This window comes from Marmota monax, unplaced genomic scaffold, assembly GCF_021218885.2.
Source record: "Marmota monax isolate L192 unplaced genomic scaffold, Marmota_monax_Labrador192_F-V1.1 WCK01_AAM20220418_F8-fsc00017, whole genome shotgun sequence".
Lineage (NCBI taxonomy): Eukaryota > Metazoa > Chordata > Mammalia > Rodentia > Sciuridae > Marmota > Marmota monax.
The window spans coordinates 19,708,353-19,720,318 of NW_026695241.1; the positions used below are offsets into that span (position 1 = coordinate 19,708,353).

Genomic DNA, 11,966 nt, shown 5'->3' on the forward strand with positions numbered 1-11,966 from the left:
TTCTGGAGCTGCCTGTACCTCTGAACCAAAGCCAAAGTGGAGGGGGAACAGAAGAGTCTTTGAGAAATCCATCCTCTCTGCTTTAAGCCAGGCAAAACCTCAGCCACCCAGAGGCATGAGAATAGATCTTGCTTTCCTTCCATGAACCTTGGATTTCTGTAAAATCAGAGCCATGCTCACACCTGATACCTGCTTAAACTCTCCCCTAGAAACCTGCAAGGGGAGATAAGCTTTCCATTCAAGCTGCAGCCAGATTTGTTGGAAAGGGGGTGAAAGCAAAGGGAGGTGTCTTTAAAACCCCTCAGGGAAGGGAGGCTGGGAGAAAGACAGAGGAACACAGTTCCTAGCAGGCTTTAAAGACAGCAGGTACCCAAATATGGTTCAGACCTTCAGTATCTCCTGCTCCTGACACTAAGACCCTGGGGACAATTGACCAGGATTTAAAGTAGAGTATACACACCTACACAGTGCAAGCTCCTTCTGAGACACAGACCTGAGCATATCTGCCCTGAGTACCCTGGACAGGCCACTGATTCCTAGTGCCCTGGATGCCACTGAGGAGGGCAGCACTCTGGGCAAAGGGTCATGCAATCTTGCAAATGGAGCTGACAGAAGGGATCAGTTGATTTCTTCCCACCAGCCTTTCCATCTCTCACTCCACAGATGGCCTATCCGTTCCTGCAAAAGAGCAAGCCCCCTGGGCTTCCCAGCTCCTCCAGGGACCCAAACAAAGTCTAGCTCTGCCACCCCAACGTGCAGGGGTCCAGTGGATGGCCCAGCCTCCTTTGAGGGGAGGAGCAGAAGAGAGTCTTCTAAACTGGGCTGGTTACCTAGAGAAGCCAGCTTCCCGCCTTATGTAAACGGGCATGGAAGACGGGGAAGCCCAAAGGGGACCCAAGTCACCCCGAGGACCCTCCTAACCCAGAATCCGGGAGCAATGGTCCTGACTGAAGCCCTCTCCATTGGATGGAAATCGGATCCTTCTCAAATCCCTCCTGGGAGTCCTCCGGGAGGACACGACTTGCCAGCAGGTCCCTGTCATCCCCACCCGCAGCCCCGCACCTCCTGGCCTTTCACCCTCCACGGCCACCACCCGTCTCGTCTCGGAGGACAGTCTTCTCCCCACTCACCCCGCCTTCCCCGCCGCCCTAGGACAGCGCCTCCCTGCAGGCGGCCGGGGAGGAGAGCGCGCGAGGGGGAAGGAGGGAGCGCCCCGCTGCCCCGGGAGCGGTGGGAGCCTCGCGTCCCGGGGCGGGAACGCACGGGAAGCCACCGGCTGCAGCGCGGGGCGGCCAAGGCTCGGGAGCAGCCGGGCGGGACGCGAGTTCCTGGGCTCGCGCGCTGCGCCCGCGCGGGGACCGCCGACCCAGGTGGCCGCGGCCGCGCGCCCGGCCCCGCCCCGCCCGGCCCCGCGCGCCCTCGCACCCACCGTGCAGAAGCCGCGGGCGGAGGCGGCGCCCCCGGGGCCGGGGCCCGGCTGCAGGCGCCGTGCCCACTCCGCGCCGCTGCCGCCCGGCCGCGGAGCTCCGCCCGGTGCCCAGGCCCGTCCCGGCCCGGGAGCCGCCGCGGCGCCAGCCCCGCCGCCTCTGCAGCGTCCGCCGCCGCCAGCGCCCCCCGTCGCGGCCGCCGAGCGTCCCTCCCGCAGGCTGTGGCGGGCGGCGGGACGGGTTGCATCAGCCCCGGCTATATAGCGGCCCCTGGGCGGCGGGGAGGGGTCGGGAATGCGGAACCGGCGGAGCTGCCAGCTCCAGACGTCAGAGGGGGACGGAGAGGAAGGGAAGGAGGGGACAGGGGAGGAGGGGGTGTGGATCCGGCGCTTCACACCCACTGACCTTCACCTCCCCCGCCGCCTCCGGCGCCCTCCTCCCGCCGCCGCTCGCGCTCCTCTGCCCGCAGGGGCGGCCGGGCCCCCGGCTCGCCGGCCCGGGCTCCACAGCGGCCCGGGGCGCTCCCACCCCGCGGCTCAGGAGCGCGCGAGAAAGCAGGACGCGGAGCTCTGTTATGTAAGAGCATCCCCCGCGCTCCGCCGCCCGGCTGCCACCCCCGGGACACGAGCGCGGCCCCGGGAGGCAGAAAGCAGAAGGCGGCAGTGGGACAAGCCAAGAGCCCCTTGGAGTAGAGCCTGTGGGGGACCATCTTCCGCCGTCCTCGGCGCTCTCCCCCAGACCCACAGCACACAGTTGCGTCCTTGGACACTTCAGGACTGAGTGGTGAGGAGGTGATCTCGCAAGCCGGTTTTGCTTTTCTGTGAAGGATAGGCAGAGGATTGTTATCTTGGAAGAGCCTTTTCAGCGTCCCTCAGTCTTGAGATCACCCGGTGCATGAGCTTGTCCTCCTGGAGGGCTGCCCCCGAGACCACTGCTGTCTCCGTGGCTGGCCCAGTTTGGCCCCGGGCTTTTTGCCCTAGTCTAGCAGGCTTCTCCTCTCCAGGGACAGACAGCAGTGAACAGACCAGCTCTCCGTAGACTCCCAGTGGCCTTCTTCCCCAGCAGGACTTCCATGGCCAGCTCCACTCCTACCTCCCATCCTTCTAAACAGGTAGATGGTAAAGGAGACCCCAGAGGAAATGTTTCATCCATGGTGCCCTCCACTCTGCGAAAGCGGAGACACAGAGCCCTCAGGCAGAAACATGGCACCTGCCTCCAGGGTACCCAGCCTTCCTTTCTGCCTAAGCTAGATAGGGATGGCAACACTTATGCTCAGTGACCTTCAGCCTCTTTCTCAGAGTGATGACAGGTCATCACCCAAAGAAGAAAGGAAGTGAAAGAAACAGTTCATGCCTTGTTGGAGTGCAGATGCTCAGAGTGAAAGGAACAGGACTTGAGACCAGATGGGAGCACATGAGCCAAGCGCAGCACGCATGTCTCCTCAATGTGGTGCGTGGAAGCTACATTCCCCTGGTTTCCAAGGCACTGAAATCTTTCTGTACAAGAGAACTGGTCTTATGGAAAGACCCAAGTTCTGATGCCATTGCCTGTCCGTTTCACCATGACCATCAGCAAGCTCTCTCACAACACTGATGGAGGAAAGTAAGGCCCTAAAAGAACACATATGGCAACTGAGCAGTAATGTGATAGACTTGTGGGAGAAGAGGCCTCGGAGAGGCCAACTACACCTTTATTCCAGCACAGAGATCAAAGCTGGGTGCTGAGAAACTGCCCTGTGATGTTTCTCCCGCAAGACTAGGGTCTGGACATTTATATGGAAGAAAACAGTGAACAGGGGCAACATGATTTTATGTGTCTTCTGCTGGGACTTTGAAAAAACTAAACTGATCTACACGCAGGGACTAATAATTTACGTGTGTGGTTACCACCAGCCCTCTCCAGGGCCTACTTTGGCCCACAGTAGAGCCGCTGGCAGTCCTAGTGGGCCTTTGCTTTCCCCCACAAATTAAATATGCTCCAGGGGTGGCACCAAGGTGTGACTGGCGATCTTTACCACCACCACCATCCCACTGGCTTATAATATCCGTTTAATCTCCCCGTTATTTGATATGGATGTTTTTCAACTCTATATAGGATGCTGTACAAACAGCTCAGGGCCACCTTCCCACCACATTGCCCCCTACCAGGTCCCTCTGCTTAGCCACTGCCTCTAGGAGTGGCTGGAGACAGAGGCCATAAACTGGCTCCTTTGTGCAGACATCATCCTGCTTCTTCTCCCTGAGTTGTCTGATGCAACAGATTTGCCTCTGGCTTTTAGGCTCAGACAGTGGCCCAGCCTAAGGCAATTCAAATTTAGGTTTCCTATCACTTGCAACTAGAAAAGTCCTCATTAAGATACCCAGCCCTGGCCAGTGGCTGATTCAGAAACTGTCTTGCATCCCTGGTAAAGCTGAGGAGACTAGGAATTTGGTGGATCTCCTGGGAAGAGAAGTTGCCAGAAGCTGGACCTGAATCTGAAAGGGGTCTACCAAGAATATAGCTAATGCAAAAGAAGAGGAGAGAGGAGAAGAGCCAAGCCAGGAAGGGGAAGACAGAATGTCCTCATTAATAAATGAGTTTTGTATCACTGACTTGTTTGGACTATTTCATTTTAAAGTTCAATGTACATCAGTGAATCCCAGGCTCTTTACAAAGAAGAAAAAGTGAAATTGTAAGTCAAAATAATCAATTCCCCAAAACTGTTCCTCCAATATCAAAGGAGGAAATGATAGTTCTGGGTCATCTACCAATCAGCTAGTCTTTATACTAGTATTTACTGAAAATCTGTTATGTGCCTGTGAGGTACATAAAGTTTAAGACATGGTTCCTCAACTGTCCCCACCTTCCATACTGTTAGGAAGAATGACTTTAAAATGAACTAACAGCAAAACCAAGAGTGACTAAGAGCTAATTATGTGACACAGACTATCAGAACTGTAGGAATCCAGACAGGGTTGCCACTCCTTTTCTACTCAAACTGTATTAACCAAAATTGCAAACTGCAGCTGCTCCTCGGCTTCTGATGGGGTTATGTCACGATAAACCCATCATAAGCTGAAAATTCCAAAAGTCAAAAATGCATTTAATACAACCAATATATCAAGCATGATAACTTAGCATAACCTGCCTTAAACATGCTCAGAACACTCTTGTTAGTCTAACATTGGGCAAAGTCATCTAATACAAAGCTTATTTTATCATTAAGTGTTGAATAATTTAGCTAATTTATTGAATACTGCACTGAGGTAAAAAATAGAATGGTTGTATGGGTACATTGTCTCACCATTGTCAAGTTGAAAACTGGTAAGTTGAACCATTGTAAGTCGGGGGGCTTCTATAGTTTCTGGCAGGCTATCTTTGGCTTCGCTGGATCAATCTGAAATTCTTTTTTTTTTAACCATATAAAAGGTTTCACACAAAAATTTTGATTTCTAACTTTCCTTGAAAAAATCAAATCAGGGGCATTTGTAATAGTCAAGGTTAGGTTTTGCTGCTGTAGCAAACATGTTCCCCCAAAACTCAGTGACTTAACACAAGAAAAGTTATTTCTTTTTCTTTTTTTTAATTTATGTTTTTGGTTGGACACAAATCTTTATTTTATTTATTTATTTATTATGTGGTGCTGAGGATCAAACCCAGGGCCTTGTACATGCTAGGCGAGCGCTCTACCGCTGAGCCACAATCCCAGCCCCAAGAAAAGTTATTTCTTACACAAGACAACTGTGGATCTAGGTGATTCTTCAGGACAACTGTCCTACAGGTGAGAGCCCAGCATGGTACCTCTATATCAATAATGGCCACCATAGCAGGCACAAAGAGAGAATAAGAAAGGGCCAATCATCAGCATTTTTAAAATTTTTTTCTAATTAGTTATACATGATATAACTAATGCATTTAAATGCATTTACATTCATTGTACAGGAATGGAGAACAACTTTTCATTTCTCTGGTTGTACAAAATGAAGAGCAGCACCACATGTGCAGTCATACATGTACCTAGGGTAATTTTTTCATCTCATTCCACTATCTTTCCTACCCCCATGCCCCCTCCCCATCATTCCCTCCCCTACACCCAAAGTTCCTCCATTTTCCCCACTCACCCTCCCCCCCATTATGGGTCTGCATCCACTTACCAGAGCATTTGGCCTTTGTTTTGGGGGGATTGGCTTACTTCGCTTAGCATGATATTCTCTAACTCCATCTATTTACCTGCAAATGCCATAATTTTATTCTCTTTTAATGCTGAGTAATATTCTACTGTGTATATGTGCCACAGTTTCTTTATCCATTCATCTGTCAAAGGCATCTAGGTTGGTTCCACAGTTTAGCTATTGTGAATTGAGCTGCTATGAACACTGATGTGGCTTTGGGTATAGACTGAGGAGTGGAATAGCTGGGTCAAATGGTGGTTCCATTCCAAGTTTTCTAAGGAATCTCCATACTGCTTTCCATGGCCATCACCAGCATTTAACCTTTCCTCCTTGAGTGACATTACTTTAGTTTTCATTTCATTGGCTAAAGCAAGTTACATGGCCATTCTTAATTTCAAAGAAGAAGGGAAGCTTGGTCCTGCCATGTATCACAGAGGAGAAGGGAACCAGGAACTAGTGAATAATCAGTATCTATCACAGCATACGCTCTCTTATGGTGATGCTGGGCTGGAACCCACTAGGAGCTGCTACCTTGAAATGGGACTTCCACCCTGACACAGTCTCCACCCATCCTATTTTATTTCCACGACCTGCCTGGATCCTGGGGGCATTTGATTTTGTAAGTCTTGATATAGACAAAGTGATCTCAGGAGCAATCTTCCAAGTATCTCTGAGGACCCATGATGTTGTGATCATTTTTTTTGAAAAAAAAAAAAAGATGTTTGATCTGCTAGAAGAAGAAGAGGAGGAGGAGGAGGAGGAAGAAGAAGAAGAAATAATACATGCCATAGTGAATTCATAGGATGAAAAGCAGGATGGTATCATGAAATCACACAAGAAGGTGAGACTAGCCATTATATATTCTATATAGTACTGAGACCTGTTTATGATCATTTCTTCCTTCCTTCAGATCTTCCATTGATCAAACACCTGTCCCCAGAAGAAAGGGACCCCCACTGTCTTTCCTAGGATGAGGGGAAGTTCCATGGTAATGATTTGGGGCAGTTGTCTGGTTTAAAGTTTTTATTCAGATATATGTGAACATATGTATATATAGATGTGCGAACGTACAGATTCAAGACTGAAGGATTTGAGAAGGAAGTTTGTGAGTTGGAAAAGGAAGATTTCTCTTTCAATAACCACCAATGAGAATTTTATAAAACATGTCAAAAGGTTTATGAGCAAATCAGCACCTACAGAAATGCAGCTATCACCAGGAAAAGCCCAGCAACTTCTCCTTAATCTCCTAATACAGTCAGGCTTTGGAAGGTAAAGAGATAGTCACTTCTCTGGTTTAAATGCTGGGGCAAGGGGGTTAGAGAGAGGAGGAGTGTGGTGGATGTATGCTCTTGTTTTTCTCAACATCCCTTCTTTGGAGAACCCCTCCTTTCTCTCTTCCCTATGGCACTAAAGGGGTGTTCATAACTGAGGGGTGGGTGTGTGACTGAGTTGACCAATTAGAGTAGTCCATTTCCAAAGCCACAGTGATTGGTTAAGGGATGAGCACACACACAGAGAGGACCAATCAAGGTCTTCCCTGAGAATTGATCTGTGAATATTAAGGAAGAGGGCTGCTCCTTTCCTTTAAAGCACCAGTGTGATGATGTAGTTTGTGATTGTCAGTGACCATTTTTCCTGTCTTGTTACAAGTATCTGATGGAGAAAGAAACTAAGACACAGAGGAAAAGAGAGCCAAGATATGTCAAGAGAGAACTAGCCATGAGATCATCGTTTGAGTCCCTGAATCTAACATGCCATGGAATCAGACTGAATCAGTCTTTGGACACATAGACTGGTCTAAACACATCTCATTTCTCTTTCTTGCTAAGATAGTTTGAGTCAGGTTTTCTGACACTTGCTACCAAAAGAATGCTGAGGAATACATAAATAAAAGCTTAAAAGGAATGCTGAACTGACACCAGGGAATTTTATCTGCTTCTATTCTTGCCTCATCCATCAAACTCCACTCGACCTCTGAGAGATTAATACAGAGCTCTCACAGCGCAGGGTTCAGTTAGGCAGGCAACCTCATTTGAATGTTTGCTGGGAGTCTGCACCATCCTTATTGAGGAGGCAAAGCCAAAAGAAGATGTCATCCCTGACTTAAAGAATGAGACTGGAGGCCCAGGAAGATGGATGAGACTCATAAAAGTGGGGAAATGAAGATTTGTGTGATCTAGCAGATACATATGTTTCAAAATATGACCTAAAAACACAGGGAGAAGGGCAGGGATGGTGGCACACACCCGTAACCCCAGCAGCTCAGGAGGCTGAGGCAAGAAGATCGCAAGCTCAAGGCCAGCCTCAGCAATTTAGCAAGACTTTATCTCAAAATAAAAAGGGCTTGGATGTAGCTCAGTGGTAGAGCACCTCTGGGTTCAATCCACAGTACTGCAAGAAAACAACAAAATCCACAGAGAGAGGGTGTGAGGCCCACATTGGAGTTGGCATTGCATCAGTTATCCATATGCAGGTGGACCCTGAAGTTGACCCTGGGATTGCAGAAAGACTCACTAAACGCCTTTAGATCAAAAATGATGTTTTGGTCATATCAAATTTCAAATCATCGGTGATTAACAATAAATGTTCAGCTAATGAATGAAAGAACAGAAGCTGGTCTAGGACTTAGTCTTAAGAGATGTTAATAATTAATGAACTGGGGAAAAAATAAATTACAAGACAAAGGATGCCCTAGAAGACCGAAAGAGGGAAGGCACAGACACAGACTGTGGGCTTCCCACTGTCGTAGGAATCAGACTGTGCTGCCTGTATGGTCAAGTACAACTCAGAAATAAGTTCTGAGATGAGTTTGTTGTGTTTTCTTAGATCCGGAGGGTATGTTATGACTTCAAGAGACCTCAAGTTATTTTCAGTTAGGGAGTTGAATTTGGGAGTTGAAAATGTAGACAGACATCATACTGCAGTGATGCTTTCCTCCATCTAACACCCACACAAGGCCACTTCCAGAGGGATTGAAGACTCTTCTGTACCTTTCTCTTTCTTTTAATCCTGGACCCTCACTTCTAGAAGTGTCACAATGGATTGATCAGAATCCTCCATGAGAACTTTGGACCTTAGTTTCCTCATCTGCTAAATGAGTACATAAGGGATTAAACAATACCCACGAAGCCCTCTATCAATACCTCCCACATGCTAAGAACTCAATAAATTTGGCTTTTTGTCACCACCACCACCATCAGCATCATTATAACCATTAACATTATGTTTCAATCTGCCCAAACCCTGCTGCTATGTGGTCCTCTCAGACCTGTTATACCCCAGTGATTTCTTCCTCCCTTGAACTTGAGTAGCTTTTCCCTCCTAACATCTAACCATACACTATTTTAAATTTTGCTTCTTATTTCATATGTGCATTGTCATGGCAATATGCTTGAAATTTCCTTTGAGGCAGGAACAATAGTGTAAATTTTTAAAACTCCTATAAATGAATGCTCATGGTTGGCACTCAATGGACATTTAAATAAATGATGGACAGGGACCAGAATATAATTTCTTTTCTATTCTTGATAATGTCAAAAGCAGTCTGGGCTCTTGGCACTCCAAGAATATTCATTGAATAGATGCTGAGCCGAGAAATAATTGTTGGTTGTTCTTCATATGGCACAAATTAGTAGACTATTAAAGCGAGGAAAGGGCCATATTTTATAGACAAGGAAATTGAGGCCCAAATCGATGACACAGATCTAGCTGAACAAAAGTTATGATGGGAATAATTCTCAGGACTCTTTCTGCTATGTGTTTCAAAACAACCACCAATAAAAAGTTATTTCAGCAAATGTTTTTTGAAGGGGAAAAAAAAAGTCCCCTAGGTTTTCTGCGCGAGGTGGCATTTCCTCTTACACTCAACAGCCCTGGTGGTGTGGTGGAGAGAGGTGTGGGAAGGCACTAAGGAGGCCAGTGACTGGCCCTTGTGTGGCCCTGGGTGGGGGAGGGGTGGGTTTGCCACTTCTAGGAAGGCCCTTCCGGCTGCAGGCAATCCAGGCCAGGGTTGACGCCTGCATTTCTAAGCACATTGCTCTCAATCAGCTCAAGTGTGTCTTCCAGAGAGCTCCACTGTCTCAGCTCAGTCCTCAGGCAGGGCTCAGAAACTCACCCCAGAGACGATTAATGGTCCCCACACTAGTTACCTGGGGAATCAGAAGGCGAAGATAAATTGTTTAGGTTTGCAACATAATGCTGTAAGAGGCTGGGCTGGCCTCAGGGATGAGGCTCAGAGGGAGGCCACAAGCCCTCTGGAGGGAGGCCTGGGGACAAGGGCCTCTTTGGTAGCCCTGGCTGGGTTCACAGGCTCCCTTTCAGCTTTTGAGCCCACAGTTCCTCTACCCTCCCACTAGCCTCCCACCAGCATTTCTCTCTCTTAAATACACCTCCCTAATCCTCTCCTTCCTCCTTTTTAAAGCCTGCCTTTCCTTTCAAATACTTCCTCAAATGCCAACTTGTTTTTTTTTTTTCTCTTTCCTGCAAGATCTTTCCTCAAGAGCTCTGACTGAAAGTATATTTCAGACCACAAGCCCAGATTTTTCTTTTTTACTGTTTCTTTCATTCAGTTGTTCATTCTTTCCACAAATATTTGATTATATAAATGTACAGGACTATTATCTGCACAAAAGGATGCACAAGATGGACCCAATTCTCAGATGAATGAATGATGAGCTAACTAATAATTACAAGAGTAAAAAGGAGAATTAAAAGGTGTTGCAAGTCAGGTAGAATACCAACTTTCCTCGATTTGTCAGAAATTCTTATCCAAATATCCTTTTGATGCACCAGTGTTAGCCGCCAAGTAAAGCAGGCAGCTTTAGGAAAAAACTCCTACATTAACTCACTTTCAATATGGTCCTTTCTTTTTGTGTCAGCTCAAATTCTTCGGAGAAACTTTCTAAGAACCAGCCAAGGTCACCAAGCCACTCTGACTCGTTCTTTTAGGCAACCTAGAGTAAACTTGGCTCATTGTAATATTGAACTGAGCATGCCCAGATTGCTGTCCATCATCTTTCCTTTTTGAACATATACTCTATGACCATGAACTGAGCATGCCCAGAAATGTGCCCACCTGTATGTGTGCTTTCCTATTTGAATAGGTATAGGTTTCCCCAAGAAAATCCCCATGCTTCTTTGTTCAGGGAGAGCATGATTTTCCAATATGCCCCTGTGCTCCACTGATTTGCTGTGAATAATGAATCTTCCTCCATTCTTTTACCCTCTGGTTTTCCTTTGCTGTGTGCGTTGCATTCTCCAAGATGCAAACCAATGTGTTCGGTTCTGCCAGGACTATCCTACTCACTCACGCAGAAGCAGGTGTCCTTTAAAGAGCCTTCCTGGGGACTTGGTTGTGGGTGGAGGGGCCTCTTTCTATGTTTCCTTCTTCCCACAGGGCAGTTTCGGTGCGATAGGTCCTCTCTGCTGTCTCTACTGCCCTGCCGTGATTCTCCTGGATACGTCCAGCCATCTTGGTGTCTCAGGTTGTCATCTGCCACAGTCTGGCTGGGCACAAATGCCGTCTGGCTGGGCACACAATCACGAGCCACCACACAGCTTGTAGATTAAAACAACAACTCTTTATTCCCGAACTCACACCAGCCGTCTACAATCACGTTCTGGGGAAATCCACGTTCTCTGCCCAAATCCACGTTCTCTGCCCAAATCCACCTCCACTGGGCTTCTATCTCCAAAATATACTGTCTGAATCCCGTGAGAACTCAAGGGGAACTCAGGCAGCAGGATACGCCCTATTCCCAGCAGGAATAATCTTAAACCTTAAACCTGGAACCTAAACTGGGAACGCCCTAAACAAGATTATCTTAAAACCGGGAACACCCTAATCTGCCTTGGTCCTTGAGCAAGGTTAAGTACATTCAATGTCACTGCAACATGGGGTACGCTGGCAAGGAAATTGTCATACTTACTTGGCTAATGGCTCCCAGCATCTCCCCCCTTCTGATTAATTAAACAACAAGCAATGTGGCTTAAGGACCGTGCCTGGTAGGTTGTCCAATTCAACATATGGTTCTTACCCGTCATGGGAAAAACTGACCTTTAGGCGTCAGCCTCCTGTCTTAGGTTGATACCACTGCAATTGAATCATACCCGTCACTGACTACCGGTCCAGCATACAGCCATAGTTGTGGATAGGTCTATGCACCAGTGGGGGGGTGAGGTTCTTTGCCTCACCTCTGTTGGCCCCCAAATTTGGCCTTGGTGCCAGTGGGGGAGTGAGGTTAATGTGGCTTATGGACCGTGCCTGGTAGGTTGTCCAATTCAACATATGGTTCTTACCCGTCATCGGAAAACTGACCTTTAGGCGTCAGCCTCCTGTCTTAGGTTGATACCACTGCAATTGGATCATACCCGTCACTGACTACCGGTC

The 11,966-nt window shown here is 47.9% G+C and overlaps 1 protein-coding gene across 2 annotated transcripts in view; it reads right to left on the reverse strand.

The window, feature by feature from the left end:
• Positions 1-1,857, reverse strand: part of Jdp2 (Jun dimerization protein 2) — a 37,717-nt gene extending 35,860 nt beyond the window's left edge. Inside the window, exon 1 of one of the 2 annotated variants that reach the window (XM_058577723.1) lies at positions 1,833-1,857. The gene's annotated coding sequence lies outside the window, so the exon portion shown is untranslated. Of the gene's footprint in view, positions 1-1,429; positions 1,546-1,832 lie in introns of those variants that run through there. The other variant, XM_046440837.2, reaches the window with a different exon arrangement.
• Positions 1,858-11,966: the final 10,109 nt, after the last annotated feature.